This window comes from Lepisma saccharinum, chromosome 1 (assembly GCF_977018435.1).
Source record: "Lepisma saccharinum chromosome 1, izLepSacc3.1, whole genome shotgun sequence".
In the NCBI taxonomy this organism is placed as follows: domain Eukaryota; kingdom Metazoa; phylum Arthropoda; class Insecta; order Zygentoma; family Lepismatidae; genus Lepisma; species Lepisma saccharinum.
The window spans coordinates 157,455,543-157,471,362 of NC_139229.1; the positions used below are offsets into that span (position 1 = coordinate 157,455,543).

The 15,820-nt window shown below is 39.1% G+C and overlaps 1 protein-coding gene across 5 annotated transcripts in view; it reads right to left on the bottom strand.

The window, feature by feature from the left end:
- LOC146002935 (lachesin-like) overlaps positions 1–15,820 on the bottom strand; it is a 638,337-nt gene that overhangs the window by 454,591 nt on the left and 167,926 nt on the right. Inside the window, exon 1 of one of the 5 annotated variants that reach the window (XM_083141108.1) lies at positions 9,813–9,841. The exons of the other annotated variants lie outside the window; for them this stretch is intronic. The gene's annotated coding sequence lies outside the window, so the exon portion shown is untranslated. Of the gene's footprint in view, positions 1–9,812; positions 9,842–15,820 lie in introns of those variants that run through there. 5 annotated transcript variants of the gene reach the window in all.

Here is a 15,820-nt window from a genome sequence, read left to right on the forward strand (position 1 = left end):
TTTTCGCATTAAACCCGTCAGCTGACGGGAGGAAAAGTTTGTCCATCCAGCGTCGCCTCATATCCCGGACGCCGCCGTCCGTCCCAAGCTGTTCCGGCGGACAGAGGCTCAGGAAGGGGGGGGGGAGCAGGGCATTCCATGTCTCCCGTGATTAATCGACGACCGAATTAATTGTGCAATTGCAGCGCGGCGATTTGGCTGAGCGCGTCGTATGCAACCGAGCTGTACATCGAGCGGAACCTCTCTCTGGAACGAGGCATTCGAATAGTTTAAATCTGCTCGGTAGAACAGTTGGTAAGGCGGTCGCGGTTTCGAACGTATCTGACAAGGGGTCTGGTTGGGCTGGTGGAATAACCGCGAAACGTAACAAGCGCGAACAGAATAAACGCGAAAGAATTAGTGTGAAATGGAGTAAGCGCTATAGGAATTCCAGCGAAACGCATTGATCGCGAAACCAACTTTGAACACCGGAATAACCGCAAGAGGAACAATCGCGGAACGGATTAATCGAGAAACCATAATTCAGTACTGGAGTAAGCGCAAAAGGAATTAGCGCAAAACCGACTAAGCGCGAACGGAATAAGAGCGAAAGGATTAAGCGCGAAACGAATTAACAGCGAAAATTTCACTTTCACGCTTAATCTCTTTCTCGGTTGTTCTGGCGACACGTCTGGTGCGGGATACATGCAGTTGCTAATAATCATTAAAACTGCTAACAGCTCTAAGCCTGGTCCTCCTAACCTACAATTGAGCTCAGTTCTTATAATGCATATGTGTTTAGTTAAGGTGGGCCAGGTTTAGAACTCTTAGCAATTAGTTTTAGTGACTGTTAGCAACTGGATGTGTCTCTCATTAGACGAACCTGAAGGAGTATGTATACAGTAGTTTCGTCAGGATTCTTTCGATTTGCAACGTTCGTCTTGCAAAATACCACCACACCCACCACAAACACACACACACAACCATAAACATGAGACTCCACGCGGACTTGAAATGGTCGACTTTCGGTCGATTTCGCCACCGAAGTTCCCAGGTTCGAATCCCGTCCTGGATATGGGTATTCCTTGTGAACGTCCCTTCATTCATTTCATCTAATCATTCCTCGTGCTGACCCGTTGGGATTAGTCACAAATGGCATAAATGCGACGTACAATAAATCCACAGCATAGACGATATGTCTCTCAGGTTGCAGAAAGTAGATGTGCTTCAACTACTTCATAAACAGAAATCAACATTTAAAAGAACTTAAATCATTAAACTTTTAGTTTTCCACATTGTACCTTACGACCCTCACAGGAAATAGGAGGACTGTTAGCTTAGTTACACGTTTCGCTAACCAACCTGACGACGGGAGAACTGACGGACAATGCACCGCAAAGGGTCCAAAATGGATAACAGCTTTTCGATTGTTTCGAGGTCGGTTATGAACTCCGGGGGACTGGAGTCGTTGAAAGTGAAATTTTCGCTGCCGAAATCGCAATCCGTGGCGTTCATCTTCCATGCCTGTGGGCATGATTTATGAGTTTACTTAAGCAGCAACGGCGCCCTCTCGGCATAAATCAGCCTTCGCACGCCTCGTAATTGTAATGCTCTCCGGACTGCCGGGAGTTACTCGGTACACACCTACGGGCTCATCTTCCTGATAAGCATTGATACTTATTGAGCACTGTTGCTTGTCCTCTTTTCACTACGTACATGGTAGCAAGGCTCTGACGAATACAATCTATGCGAGAATAAGCATTTGAAGTGTGGAGTAAGTATGGGCAGATTTGAATGTTTGAATCTTCAGATTTCTGAAACCTAATAGATCCAAGATTCGAGTGTCGCATAACAATCACACTGAGGAGTCGTTTAGATATCGAATTCGGGAACCGATTTTGGGATATCGGATTCAGGAGTGTAGATTTCGATATCGGATTCAGGGATCGTCAATGGGATAACGGATTCAAGAGTGGGGATTGGGATGTCAACCTTCGAATATCATATTCAGGAGTAGAGATTGAGATATCGGACTCAGGTGTCTACATTAAGATATCGGATTCAATAGTCGACATGGGATATTACATTTAGGAGTGTAGATTGAGATATCGAATTCAGGAGTGTATATTGAGATATTGGATTTAGGAGTGTAGTTTAACATATCAGATTCAGGAGTGGAGATTTGGGATATCGAATTAAGGAATCGACATTTGGATATCACATTCAGGAGTGGAGATTGGAGATATCAGATTGAATAATGTCGATTGAATAATCGAGGGTCGATAATGATATCTAGAATTCAGAAGTATAGATTTAGAACAGCCATCGAACTAGCGTAAAACAAACAATGTGACAGTTTTGAAAGTACAAAGGGCTACGTCATAATTAATGGTATTAATGCAGTTTTAATAATTCCGTTTTTAAAAATATATGCATGGTGTACAAAAGCTCAATTATGGAAGATATATTATTCAGATTTTAATTTGAAAACTTTATTTTTCTTGTGTATCTCAACACTGTACCATGCGCCAGAATAAAACATGTATGAGTGTGTGTCTCTGAATCAGAGCGGTTACCAACGCCCTGTTGATTTCTTATTCTAGGAACAGCACAGAGAGATGATGGCAAAAATGCGTATGCACTCGCGCAAAAAAACGGTGGCGTACCGTTTTTGTAAATTAACAGGCAGACTGTAAATTTAACGGTAGAATATTGTAAATTTTACGATAACTCCTAACGGTGTACATTCACCGGGGGAAAAAATAGGACACCTAGATCATGAAATACACACTTCTCTGCAATGTGTTATGTGTGTTGTATAACCCTACGGAGATAAGTGGATTTTAATAGCAAATTTTCAATGCCAACACTTACCACCGCCGTAGAGTTATGAAACACACGTAACCCCTTGCAGGGACATCCCTGTGTGAAATCTATATAAAAAGAAACTATTTTATTATTTTTCGTTGCCGTCTACATTTCTCTCTCTGTCTCTCTCTCTCTCCCTCTCTCTCTTGCTCGCTCTCCGTGCATGTGAAAGTGTGTGCGTGTGTGTGTGTGTATCTATCTCTCCCTTTCTCGGCAGCGTAAACAGTGTGAGAAGAGAGATACACAACGACGAGTGTGAATTTAATCCACTGGAAGATGCGCCTTGCGTGAAACCGCGTCCGCTTTTGCTCGTTTTTTTCCCGCCCAGTGTGGGGGAGGATCTCTAATCTCTAGCTCAAAATATCCGTGATACCAACGCTTTGCTTTGCTGTTCCCATAAAAAGTCAGCTCTAACGAACGTTAACGTAATTTTGACTTCTTTAAATCTCTTTACAGCTTTTCGCTTCCCTCGCAACAGATTCCGGTTGTTCTTTGCGACAAAATTCAACCAAAAGATCGGCTATGTTACGAAAACATATGTTACTCCTGAATATACTCTTGTTTCCTATTCGTATAGGTAGAAATTATGCAATAATATGAATTACTTGCTCTGAAGCATAAGTAAGGCTGAAATCTTCGGTGTAAATCAAAGAGACTGGATCAAACTAAACTAATATTTCCATGTAAAACATAAGCAGCGTTAGTTGAGCGTTATGTAGGGGAGGAAGGAGGGAAAATGTATTCACTAGAAAACAGAAAATCACTGCTTGGTATTCAAGCATCAAAAATATATAAAACAGGATCAATATCTTACGAGAGAATGTTTGAAGATCAAATGATGTCTAGAGACACAAACATATGAAGAAAGGCTCGTGAAAATCGTTCGGGGGAAAAAAGATGCAGAATTGTAGGACACGTATCCTGAGACGCAAACTAATACCAAATGTTTGAAGTAACAATAAAAGGGAAAGAATATTTATAGTTCTAGGGTGGAGTACATCAAACAGATCTGTAGCAATACAAATTACGATAGCTACAAAGTAATGAGGATTTAGTGGTAAACGGAAACAAATGAAGAAATGTAATACGGTTAAAGCAACGTCATACAATCTAGTTATCCCTAAGTACAGGAAACAAGACAAAAAAAACTATGACGTGAGCAAGAGAATGTTAGGGGATACACGTGCATATATGCTCGAGAAAAAGGCCAATTTCAATTGCGAACAGTTTTTAATTTATTTTTTGCGCTTCCAAACATCCACATAATGCAGATTTCATCTTAAATTATCTACAATCAGTAAAGAAAATACCCTAACAGATATGACAAAGGACTCTGAAGACATTTTCTTATGTACCGAAGCCTGCTTCACCCACCTACCATTAAACTTGACCTAGTTCAATGTGGCAGACAGTAGCGAACAAAGAATATATTTTTGGAGCACAGTCTAGTTTACATGAATTTATCCATATTATATAATATTTAATACGGGTTTGTCTCAACTGCTTCTATGTTCATTATCATGTGACTTAAACACAATATCTGAGTACATTCTGATGTTTAAAGGTCGTTGTCAATCTTTTCTTTTCCTGTTAGTTGAGGTAAGTATCATCGGAAGTATCGCCCCTTGTCCCCATCTGGCATATCCCTGGTATATCATGCCCACAGAAAATTGATACTCTTCATAAACCTTTGTCTAACTCATGTCCATTGTGTTCTACGACTGAAAGCAAGCACAGAGGTAAATCTAAACATTGGTTAATACAGACCACGTAGATTAGTAAAAAGTAGTTTCTGTCAGCACATACAAAAGTGTCACTTAAATGAATCGAATATTTTTCCTCCAGAGAGATATCTTAGTAATCATTGATTCAATTGATGTTTTAAGTCCACTTTATGCACAGTAAGGCTAATCGGGACTGAACATACAGTTTAAAGTGAATCCGAACCTCTATGTGCCTCCACCGGGTATCGAACCCGGGACCCCTTGATTTCAAGGCGACGACGGTACCACTGCGACATCGGGGAGGCCCTCTCTTAGTAATCACTTTCGTATGTTTCCAATAAAGGAACATTTCTATAAGTGCATGTAACTACCTCCAATGTTTTTTTTCAAAATTCTACATTTTTTGTTCATGGATTTCTAGGATTCAAACCCCTTTGGCTCCACTCTTCGTTACGCCTTTGATGGCGGACATAGTTTAACTTCCCAAGCTCGAGACACAACTCAAAGGCCATAGCTTTGATTGCGATTAAACCAAACATTATATCAGACACGTCCTCTGAACCACGCGCGCAACTCCGGAATGGTCGTAGGTTAATTAACTCATACACAGAACCTGATTTTTCTTACATCGTTTTCCAATAACCACACAGTGCGTGAGTACATACTGGGAATTCAGTCTGCAAACATCTATCAGAAATTTCCTTTTGGTGACTAATCCAGAGATTGATTTTATTTCGCTTTTGGAGGAAGGTAAAGATTACGTACCGAAAAACCTTTCACCATATTCCCTTTATTTTGCAGTGAGTTTCCCCGATGCTGTTTGACTTTCTCCAACATGAAGAGAAGGCCTCCGCAGAAATTCAACTACACTACGCTCGGCAGCGTAATGCTGTATCTCCTGGCCCTTTCACGGGTTACGCAAAGACCAGTGTTCTAAATACAAGAGCGCTCTATCCTGGGATTAAAGGATTCGGTCGCATGCGGCACTTCATATCTCTCTTCCCTTCCCCCCTCTCTCCTCCGCTCCTCCTCCCCTCCCCCTCCAGCTCTCACTTTGAGCCACTCACCTCTCTCTCTTTTTTTCCCCGCGCGCAAATAGCTGTTTCTTCGGGCAAAGGTGCCGTTTTGCTTTCTGACGCTTGAATCAAATATTACGTTTTTGCTCTGCAGATGAGCTTCCGCGCGTTTATTAGAACGCACTTGCCGCTCAGAAGAAAAGGATGCTTTCCAGTAAAAATAACTTGGGCGGCCTCTCCGAGTCGAGGGGTATGTGCTCCTGTTGTTCTTCATGCATGGCCGGAATGCTTTCAGGAAATTCTGAGTTTATGACTGCATGAACATCTGAAGCCATGCCCTTCAATGAAGGTTTGCGTTCATTTTATGCATGTTCCTCTTTCCTCGAGATTTTTGTTTTCCATAACCTGTTGGAGTGAACGCGATTTTAATATATATACATAGGTCCATTTTATATCATTTCATGTCAGTTCTTCAAAAGGCTACATCACATTTACATTACACTTTTAGAATCGCTCAGCCGTTGTCTTCATGTCTGTTCTAAATACCTCAACATTTAATATTACAGAAAGATGAAGCACTGTCTTCTATTCCTGTTTTCTACATACCAACCTTCGCTTTCACAAAAGTATCAAGCAGAGACTTCAAGTCTGCTCCTGAAATCTCAACCTTCGCTTTTACAGATGGACCAAGCTCAGACTTAATGTCTGGCCTTAATATTTCAACCTTCGAATTTACAGAAAGATCAAGCACAGACTTAATGTCTGGCCATGATATCTCGACCTTCGAGTTTACAGAAAGATCAAGCACAGACTTAATGTCTGGCCTTGATATATCAACCTTCGAGTTTACAGAAAGATCAAGCACAGACTTAATGTCTGGCCTTGATATCTCAACCTTTGAGTTTACAGAAAGATCAAGCACAGACTTAATGCCTGGCCTTGATATTTCAACCTTCGAGTTTACAGAAAGATCAAGAATAGACTAAATATCTGGCCTTGATATCTCGACCTTCGAGTTTACAGAAAGATCAAGCACAGACTTAATGTCTGGCCTTGATATATCAACCTTCGAGTTTACAGAAAGATCAAGCACAGACTTAATGTCTGGCCTTGATATATCAACCTTCGAGTTTACAGAAAGATCAAGCACAGACTTAATGTCTGGCCTTGATATCTCAACCTTTGAGTTTACAGAATGATCAAGCACAGACTTAATGCCTGGCCTTGATATTTCAACCTTCGAGTTTACAGAAAGATCAAGAATAGACTAAATATCTGGCCTTGATATCTCAACCTTCGAGTTTACAGAAATATCAAGCACAGACTTAATGTCTGGCATTGATATCTCAACTTTCGGGTTTACAGAAAGATCAAGCACAGACTTAATGTCCGGCCTTGATATCTCAACTTTCGCGTTTACAAAAAGATCAAGCACAGACTTAAGGTCTGGTTCTAGTTGCCACGAATTGTAGCCTTCAAAATATTTGGTAAAATATGTTTTAAGGTCGCGTAACGCACATGATAATTAATCGAATAGAACTGCAAACTTCCCACAATCCTTGTATACAAGAAGTGGTTTCTGCCAGTGCTTCCTAAAAAGTTTTGCATTTACCTACCTACATTTTTGCTCCATAAATAATTATATTTAACTCACGTAGCTACTACCGTGCGTTCATTTCGATCTGCAGCCGAGAGATCGGGAGAAGGGTGGCGGGCGGCGCTGACGGAGATGCCGACATTTGCGGCCTGTAATGCCCGCTTATTTTTATAGACATATGCAGACATTTATATAAATATTGCAAAACGATCACTAACCTGTGTTATAACACGCAAAAGTTCTTCTGTAATTCATCCAAGTTCTGCTCTTATATACACAAAAAAAATACGCTTTAGAAACGATGTTAAGAGCCACAGATAATAAAACATTTTAATCATAGTTTTGACCAGTAACGTCCTGCTTAACTTTATATCCTTGAAAGAGTTTTGTGCCAATGGGGATCGTTTGGAGGTTTTGAATGTGCAACACTGTATCAAGATTACGCTGTAGAAGAAACCGTTAAAAGTCAATAGTGTTCGTGAGCTTCCTTGCAATCCGAAATCTCAGAGATCGAGTTTTTTGTTCCTTCGCGACTAGATGAAGACAGAGTTGTAAATATAGTGGCGAGCAATGTAAACCAAGAGCGTGTTAATTTCGTACTGTGCGCAAGAGTGTTATTCTTGGTTACTTGCAGTTACTTGTTTGTGTTATTGTAGTGTGTATGTGTGACGTGTCAGTGAGACGATTGGAATGCCAGCCGCAAGATTCACGTTAGAACAAAGATTTTTTTATGTATGACACGTACCTACGTGAAAACAAACTCGTGTCGAGACGTGTGTAGGTAATTTGTACAGAAATTCCCATGCGTTTCAACTCCACACAGAGATACGGTTGGACATCTTGTCCTTAAATTACGAGAAACTGTATCGTTAAATTTTAAAACACCTAAGCAAAAGCGACGGATTCTAACCGAAGCAAAACTCGATGATATTGGTGCAGCGTTAGAACGTTCTCCAAACAAACCTCTACGCCGTGTTTCACAAGAGGTGGGCGTGTCATCGGCACATACAGTCACTAAGCTACTAAAATTAAAACCATACTCTTATAACACAGGTTAGTGCTCGTTTTGTAATATTTATATAAATGTCTGCATATGTCCATAAAAATAAGCGGGCATTTCAGGCCGCAAATGTCGGCATCTCCGCCTGCCACGCTTCTCCCGATCTCTCGGCTGCAGATCGAAATGGACGCACGGTATATCCTAACCACCTCCAGAATGGAGCTTCTCATTGTCGAGTTTTCTAATATGCATACAGGCAACGTTTTAATTTAACATGCAAATCTAATGAAGTTGCTCTACATTTTCTACATTTTATAATTATAATTCACAACGAGATAGTAAATCTGATTACTAAATCCAATTTAAAGATAAATTTAACACCAAAATGGCAAACGACATATGTCCCATGTCGTTTGAAGGCACACTAATCGAAGACAGGGTTTATACAGTGGCACACCGCAACAGCGTGAAAGGTTACAGTTGATCACAAGCGACATGTGGCACTTGGCGCTTGTCACTTCGATGTGAAATCTCCCTAAGACTTTAACTAATTCTTCGCTCTTTAAGGGAGAGTCGTTTCATCTACCGTTCCATAGTTTGAATGTCACGACATTATATTGTGTGTATGTGCGTGTGAGTTCTGCTATGAACATATTAACTGCATTTTTATATGGAGCTCTGTAAAATCATTCCTTATAATCAAACTTTAAGTAGCTCTATTTCAATACTTTGTATGTACTGGTAGTACACTGGATATACTTAAAACCCTTAAAGGACGGGCCGTAACACGGGTGTCACAAGCAGCTCTTTCTCGTAATATGTTACATTTTTAACATACTGTAATAATAATGATCGGAGATACATGTTTTGAGTTCTGCATGAGTCTAGAGGTATGTAATTAACAATTAGGAAAGTTTATTTTCGTTGTTACTATTTGGGCAGGGAATATAAAATTTTATTTAGAAGCACGGCATGCAGAATTTCAAATTTCCCGCTGAAAACACGCTCGGCGTTAGTTCATTGAAAAAAAAAGTTCTCCGCAAGTATTAGCAATAAGTTCGTACATTATTTCACATCAATGGCAAACATACCAGGTATTATGCGGGTACATTTTGGAGATTCACGTCCTGGCGTAGCCTGCGTGGGGGTCCGATGAATTTCAAATTTCGTGTAAAAAAATAGTTACTTTCCCTTTTTCCTTCTTCTTCTAACTGATTAAGGAAAATTTATTTTTTCCACCATAATTATAGCAAACAGTATACTGAACAAAACGAGGTATCATTTGTACTTATAACGTTCTTAGTCCCGGAAATATAAAATTTCATTTAGAAGCATGAAGAATTTCAAATTTCCCGTTGAAAACACACTCGGCGCAAATATCTGGAAAATCAGCCTTGGCGTCTATTAAGACTTATTTATGTTGATGATTTGAAACATTAAACATCCGGAGGCAGTATTTTGTGTGTACGTAGTTTCAGATAATTTGTTGATCCACTGGAACAAAAAACACCGGAAAACTCAAATAGCCACAAGAAGTATGTACACCTTAACCGCAACAGAAACGAAAAGTAAGAAAATGACAAAATGTCATTTGTTTGGGTGTGTGTGTATGTTATAACTATGCTTACCTTTACTATTCTGATTGCAAGAAAGAACATCCGAAGCCCAGAAGAAGAGAGTAGCAGAACAATGAAAACTTACCTGTAAAGAGAGAAAAGTCCATTTTATTTCATGAATGAAAAGGAATATTATTTTCATACTAGACACAAATATGTTAATATCACTTTAGTACCTGCATCAAATAATACTTTGCAGATAAATTATGTAACCGACATTAGAAGGTAATTTAAATTTCATGATAAAATGACATGATTACGTCCACATAATTCATTTTGAGACATTTGAATATTTGTTATACCCTGTCCCAGCTAACTGTGGAGCAGGGCCGCGCATAGCAGCAGAGGAGGAGGAGGAGGAAAATCGAGTGGTGAAAACGCAGCGTTGCAAACCGTACGGTCCTGACCGTACATGTACGGACGTACGGTCCACACCTTAGTCCGTACGCTAAATGCACGGCTTGTCAAGATTTTCTCTTGCAGTTTTATCCCTAATATTTCCCTAAGAAATTCTTAAACCAATGGTACGGACCTAGCGACAAAAATACGGCCCGTTTGCCATGTGCGTTCGGAATTGTCCTCTTCACAATTTTGCAACGCTGCATGGCGAAGAAGGAAATCGGGAGAACTCCCGTCGCCCATTACACAATCCCGTTTCTCTCACTGTTCATTGGTGGAACAGTCTCGCGTCACTACTTGCGCAAAGACTTGTTCTCGTTCGCCTGGTCTACAGTTAACTGGTACGGATAATACTTTTATTAATCTGAATATTTCACGCAGAATTTTCTCTCTATGTTAACTGCAACGATGACAGTGGAAGATGAACGTATGTTATTAATCAGACCAATAGCAATGCCAGTCTTTCTTTAAGCATATGCGAAGTAAAACAACTTGTTCACTGTACGTATGTACAAATAATATTTTTTAAAACTGTGCATTCAGTTCAATTGCATTTGAATGCCCACCATATGTTCATAGTCCTACACAAAAAAGTTGCAATATTATAGTTGTCGTTGTGGACAGTTACAGTTTTGTGTGTTATTTAGCTAATCGCGACGATAAGAATGAATGATGATTACATGAAACTCATGAAGGGAAACTCAAAAAGGACACCCATGCCGGGAATTGAATCTGAGAACTTCCGTGACAAGATCGAAAGTCGACCATTTAACGCGCTCGGCCATTGAACAGGCTACAGCTTTATCCTTAATTACAGGAAGGAACAGTTCATTAATATTTCACAATTTTCAGAAGAAAATATGTAGTTAAAATCAACAACATAGTAATAATGTGCACACACCTACAGCCCAATTTGTGTGAACATCTCAAATGAGGGTTGCAAGGGAAGATTTTCTCTGAATGCACTCACATATCGATCTCTCTTCCACACGATACACCCTTGGCTGCATTTTTTGCAGGCTGGCGATGCTTTGGCGAATGGCCACAGCCAGGATTACCTTCTGTGAAACTTACTTTACACTATGTATGTCATTGTCCACTCATCCATCTCATCACCACTCATCCCCATCGTTGTGATTAGCCAAAAGTGGCAGAAAAATGACGTGAACTAGCCTAATTCAAATCAAATTATACGTGTATATCTCAAATGAACAGTGTCACTTACAAAAGCCTTATATTTACACATCGTAATTTTAGAACCACATCGTAATCATTTTTCTAATGTGTGTACCTACAACATTTCTATGTATTCTCATATGAATAATTTTGTTTTTCTTTAAAACATGAAATATTAAATTAATAAGCACAAATATCTAAAAGATAATAACCATATCAGTGACAATGAGTGGAAAAAAACACAACACAATGTCATTAAAAAGTGAAAAATGTATCAAAGTTCCAAAATTTGGTATCGCACTTGTATTGTAAAGACAGAAATCCACGATATCGTTAAAGTCCATGCTATATTGAATTATCATTATCACAGCAAAATCAAAAAATTCTGAATGCCATTCTCCTATTTTGCATTCGTGCTCTTCTACCTGCTTTGTTTGGGAGTTTTGTAGCTAACCGCGATGAAGAAAGGAAATAACCAATCCGTGAAGTCCATTTGCTGCAGATGTGATCACCCAATGAAGCAATCGCTAATTGGATTCCCCGAATGCCCACGTAATGTTTCGAATTCCATCCCACAATGCACCGGGCGAGTTCATTAATCAGTGAGCCTGAAGCAGACATTAATAGCTCCAGCTTTCGAGACACGGATCATAATCATTGTAACCGACTCGCAGATACAGATTCGGATGCGTTGTTCTGTCCATGTTGGTTCGATACTCAATAAAGTCAACACGTCAATTGCCAGAGATGGCTAATATACTCATCGCAGGCATAAGGAAGTAGATATCATAATGTTAGAACTAGAATATAATATTTTAGACGCACTTTATTATTCAGAGAATTTATTTTCGTAATCTTTCGGTTACAAAATTGAATTTATAAATGTTGATTGGAAACTGAGTTAAGCCGGCTTTAGACGAAAGCATTCCTTTAACATTTTTTCTAGCACAAATGTTATGTAAATGTTTCCAAAAATCTTATACTAGATAGTACTTTACACGAAAGCATTTTATGGAACATTTCGGTTAACTGTTCCAGTTACAATGTACATACAGCACGAAAGTCACGTCGAGTTACACCGTCAATGCTGTGTGCACGGTGTTTACAATTGAAAAAGCTAAAACATTCTTCCATACGTGTACAGTAAACGTTGTAAAGTATGTATTTAATCAGTGCCATTCTTCTCTACCTAAAACCATTTAATACGAAGCGATATTCCTCTCGGTTGAATAGTTATTGTCTTTTAAAAGTATGAAGTGATACGTTATTTACATCTCACGCGATCGCCATTACATTTGCACTCGTGACCATGAGGTCGCTTCTGATTGGTTATGCTACGAAAAATGCTACGAAAATAGGATGGATCCTATCCTTGAGAAATGCCATGAAATATGCCATGGCTTCTGAAATGCCATAACATTTCTTACTTTACACGGTAGCTTTTTGGTCATGTCATAAATGTTAAGAAAAATTCTAAGGAAATGCTTTCGTCTTAAGCGGGCCTTACTCGTCAGAATATATTGCTAGAATATTATAGGGTCTTTCACCATCAAGGAAATGCACAATTTAGAAAACAGTGTTCTCTTCGAACCTTCTTACAGGTATTTACAATAAGTTGTAATTATATCCCTTTTCTAGATACAAGAGTAAGGGGTGACCTCTTCTGAAGACACCCAAACGTCAACCATGTAGTACACCCCGAACTGCATTTTGCAGGCTAACGAGAGTCTGGCGCCTGGACCTGCAGCCAGGACAACCCTCTGCAGAACTTGTGTTGTTCATGTGTGTTTTTGATTATGTTCATCCATCTCAGCTTTAAGAAATGCGAAGTGAAATAAATTAAATCAATCAATCTAGTTATAAGCAGCAGAATTTGATTAGTTTTGCTGCGAATTAGCGTTTGCTAATTACTTGATTCCAAAAGTAATAAATTAGAAAGTTACAATGCATTCGAAATGCTATTACAAAGGTGGATTCATATGCAATAGCATCTGCAATTGTAAATATGGCTTCGTAGTATTTCCCGAAAATAATAATGTATTTTCGCTCTAAAGTAAAAACTGTACATTTATTATGTGGAGACAGTTAATTTCTCATACAGCCTTTAGAATCATGCAAGTTTTACTATTGTGGTTATTTTACATTACTTTCCGTTAACTGCATTAACCGCGGCGATGAGGATGAATAATGGACTTTTGAAATAGATCATAGAGAAACACAATGACACGTCCATGCCTTCCTAGGATTCGAACTTGGAATGCCTTGCTTAGCAGAATGCTAAGTCAACCACTCGCCTACGAGAGCTGAAATCGAGTTTACAATAAGGATACTGCCATTCGCGATGTGTAAGAGTTTTACGATGGGTCATCTAGAAATATTACATTTTTTTTTTCTATTTAACGTATTTCCTGTATGTTTTGGCAACAACAGGCTACGTACAATTTTCTTGCACTTTCCAGATTAGCTGGAAGAGTAAATTTTTATCCTTCCGCACTGGATTCCTTCGCACCTGCAAACCAAATTCTTCTGCAACCAGAAGAGGCAAAAATGTGCATGCTACCGGAAACTTCTCAGTTAGATTTTACTTCCAAATCTTCTACACCGGCTTCAGATATCGAAGAAAGCGAATTTAAATCTGAACTCTTCCTCAAAGGTGCAGAATATGAAGCTCTTGAATCTAGTAGTTTTGCTAACGTCGACAACACCAGTTCGATGGAAGGAACCGAAATCACATAACCACAAGTGTCCAAAATCATTCGTACTCGACATTACATTTCAACCCAAATGCAATGGAGCAGGTGCTTCAAGGAAATGTGCCTGATCTTGTTTCAATGCGTGTGTGGCCTTTATTCCTCCTCGCTCTTGATTTCGAACTCTACCGCGACAAAATTCAACCATACAACTGAAACCAACGATCACCACCAAGTTGGAGATCTTCCAGAGATCATAAACTGAGCACTTGCACACCACTGGGGTAAGTACTCGCTGAGTATATCCCGATGGCGTAGTGATAACGTCGTCGCCTTGTAATCAAGGGGTCCCGGTGGAGGCACATAGTGATTCGTATCCCACTTTAAACTGTAGGTCTAGTCCCGATTAGCCTACCTGTGCATAAAGTGGACTTAAAACAACAAATCAATCAATCGCTGAGTAGGTACTCAGTGTGTGTGCAGATTCGCAGCCTCTCTATTCATTCGAAATGAAGTAAGTGTAGAGTTGGAAGAGATCGAAAAACCCGGCTTTTTTGTAAAAAAAAAAACCGGAGGTTTTTTATTTTTCGTCTTTTTTCACAAAAGTGTCTCAAATCAATGAAAATACAGGAGTTGCCGGTATTTTTCCTGTTCCATGGTTTTCGATTATCTCCCTACTGTAAAATAGACACTCATTTCTAAATATATAATACAATTTACAATATGAAATTCGTAGCTAGACATAAACAGTGTTTTCAAGAAAGCTGGCTTTTTTGAATGGGCGGTTCTTTCCGAGTGTTATCTTCATATTTCGGCAGGCTTATTAAATATATCTATGTAATATAAACAGATTCACATAACTAGAGTAGTTTTGTATGTGTTTTTAATAGAACCTAATAGTATGATATGATTTTCAATGTTTGAGTTTTGTTATACGAACATGTACATGAAGCAAAAAAGGAAATACTGCTCTACCTTTCGAAAAACTAGTATCAAATCTCTTTACACTAAATTTTGCGTTCAGTAAAATATATATTTGTGTTCTGGCTTTCCAGTACAACATGTATAATTTGGTTAAATGGCATCTAAACCTGGTCACGGAGCAACTAGTGATGTATTTTGGCTGCTTGTTGCAGTGGTTCTCAACCTTTGTGACACCACAGCCGAGTAAATTTATTTCTTACATGTCGATGCCCTGATCCCAACAATTTCACTCATAAATACATTTCTGATCTTTAAAGTTTATATGAAAATTAATATGCAACCTTAATTAATATTAATATACCAAGTATGCCATAATCATAGTTAAATTATGTATAGACTTGCTGTCAAATATAAAATTAGATTTAAAAAAAATAGTCGTCAACCCCTGGGTGCAACGGACCGTTTGCGACTCGGCGGTTGAAAAACACTGTCACTAAAACTGAAGTAGAAGCAAATAAGATGGCGCAAATGGCGAAAAATAATCTATTAAAGATATGTGGACTGGACCCATAGTTTGAAATGAGCTCCGAAGCACTCTGCCTCCACAGAGAATTCAACCTCAGACCTCTAATTATTACAAGGCAACAACATTATTTTATTCCACTCCAGGGGTCATTCATGATTATAAGAGGAACCTTCTATCAAAAAGCCGGCTTTTTTCCATCAACAGTACTTGCAATTTGTTCTCTTGTGATTTACAGGCTAAATTAGATCTTAATCTCTGATGAAGTAGTTAACAATCTTGTTAAAGGGGGGTGTCACATTCAAGTG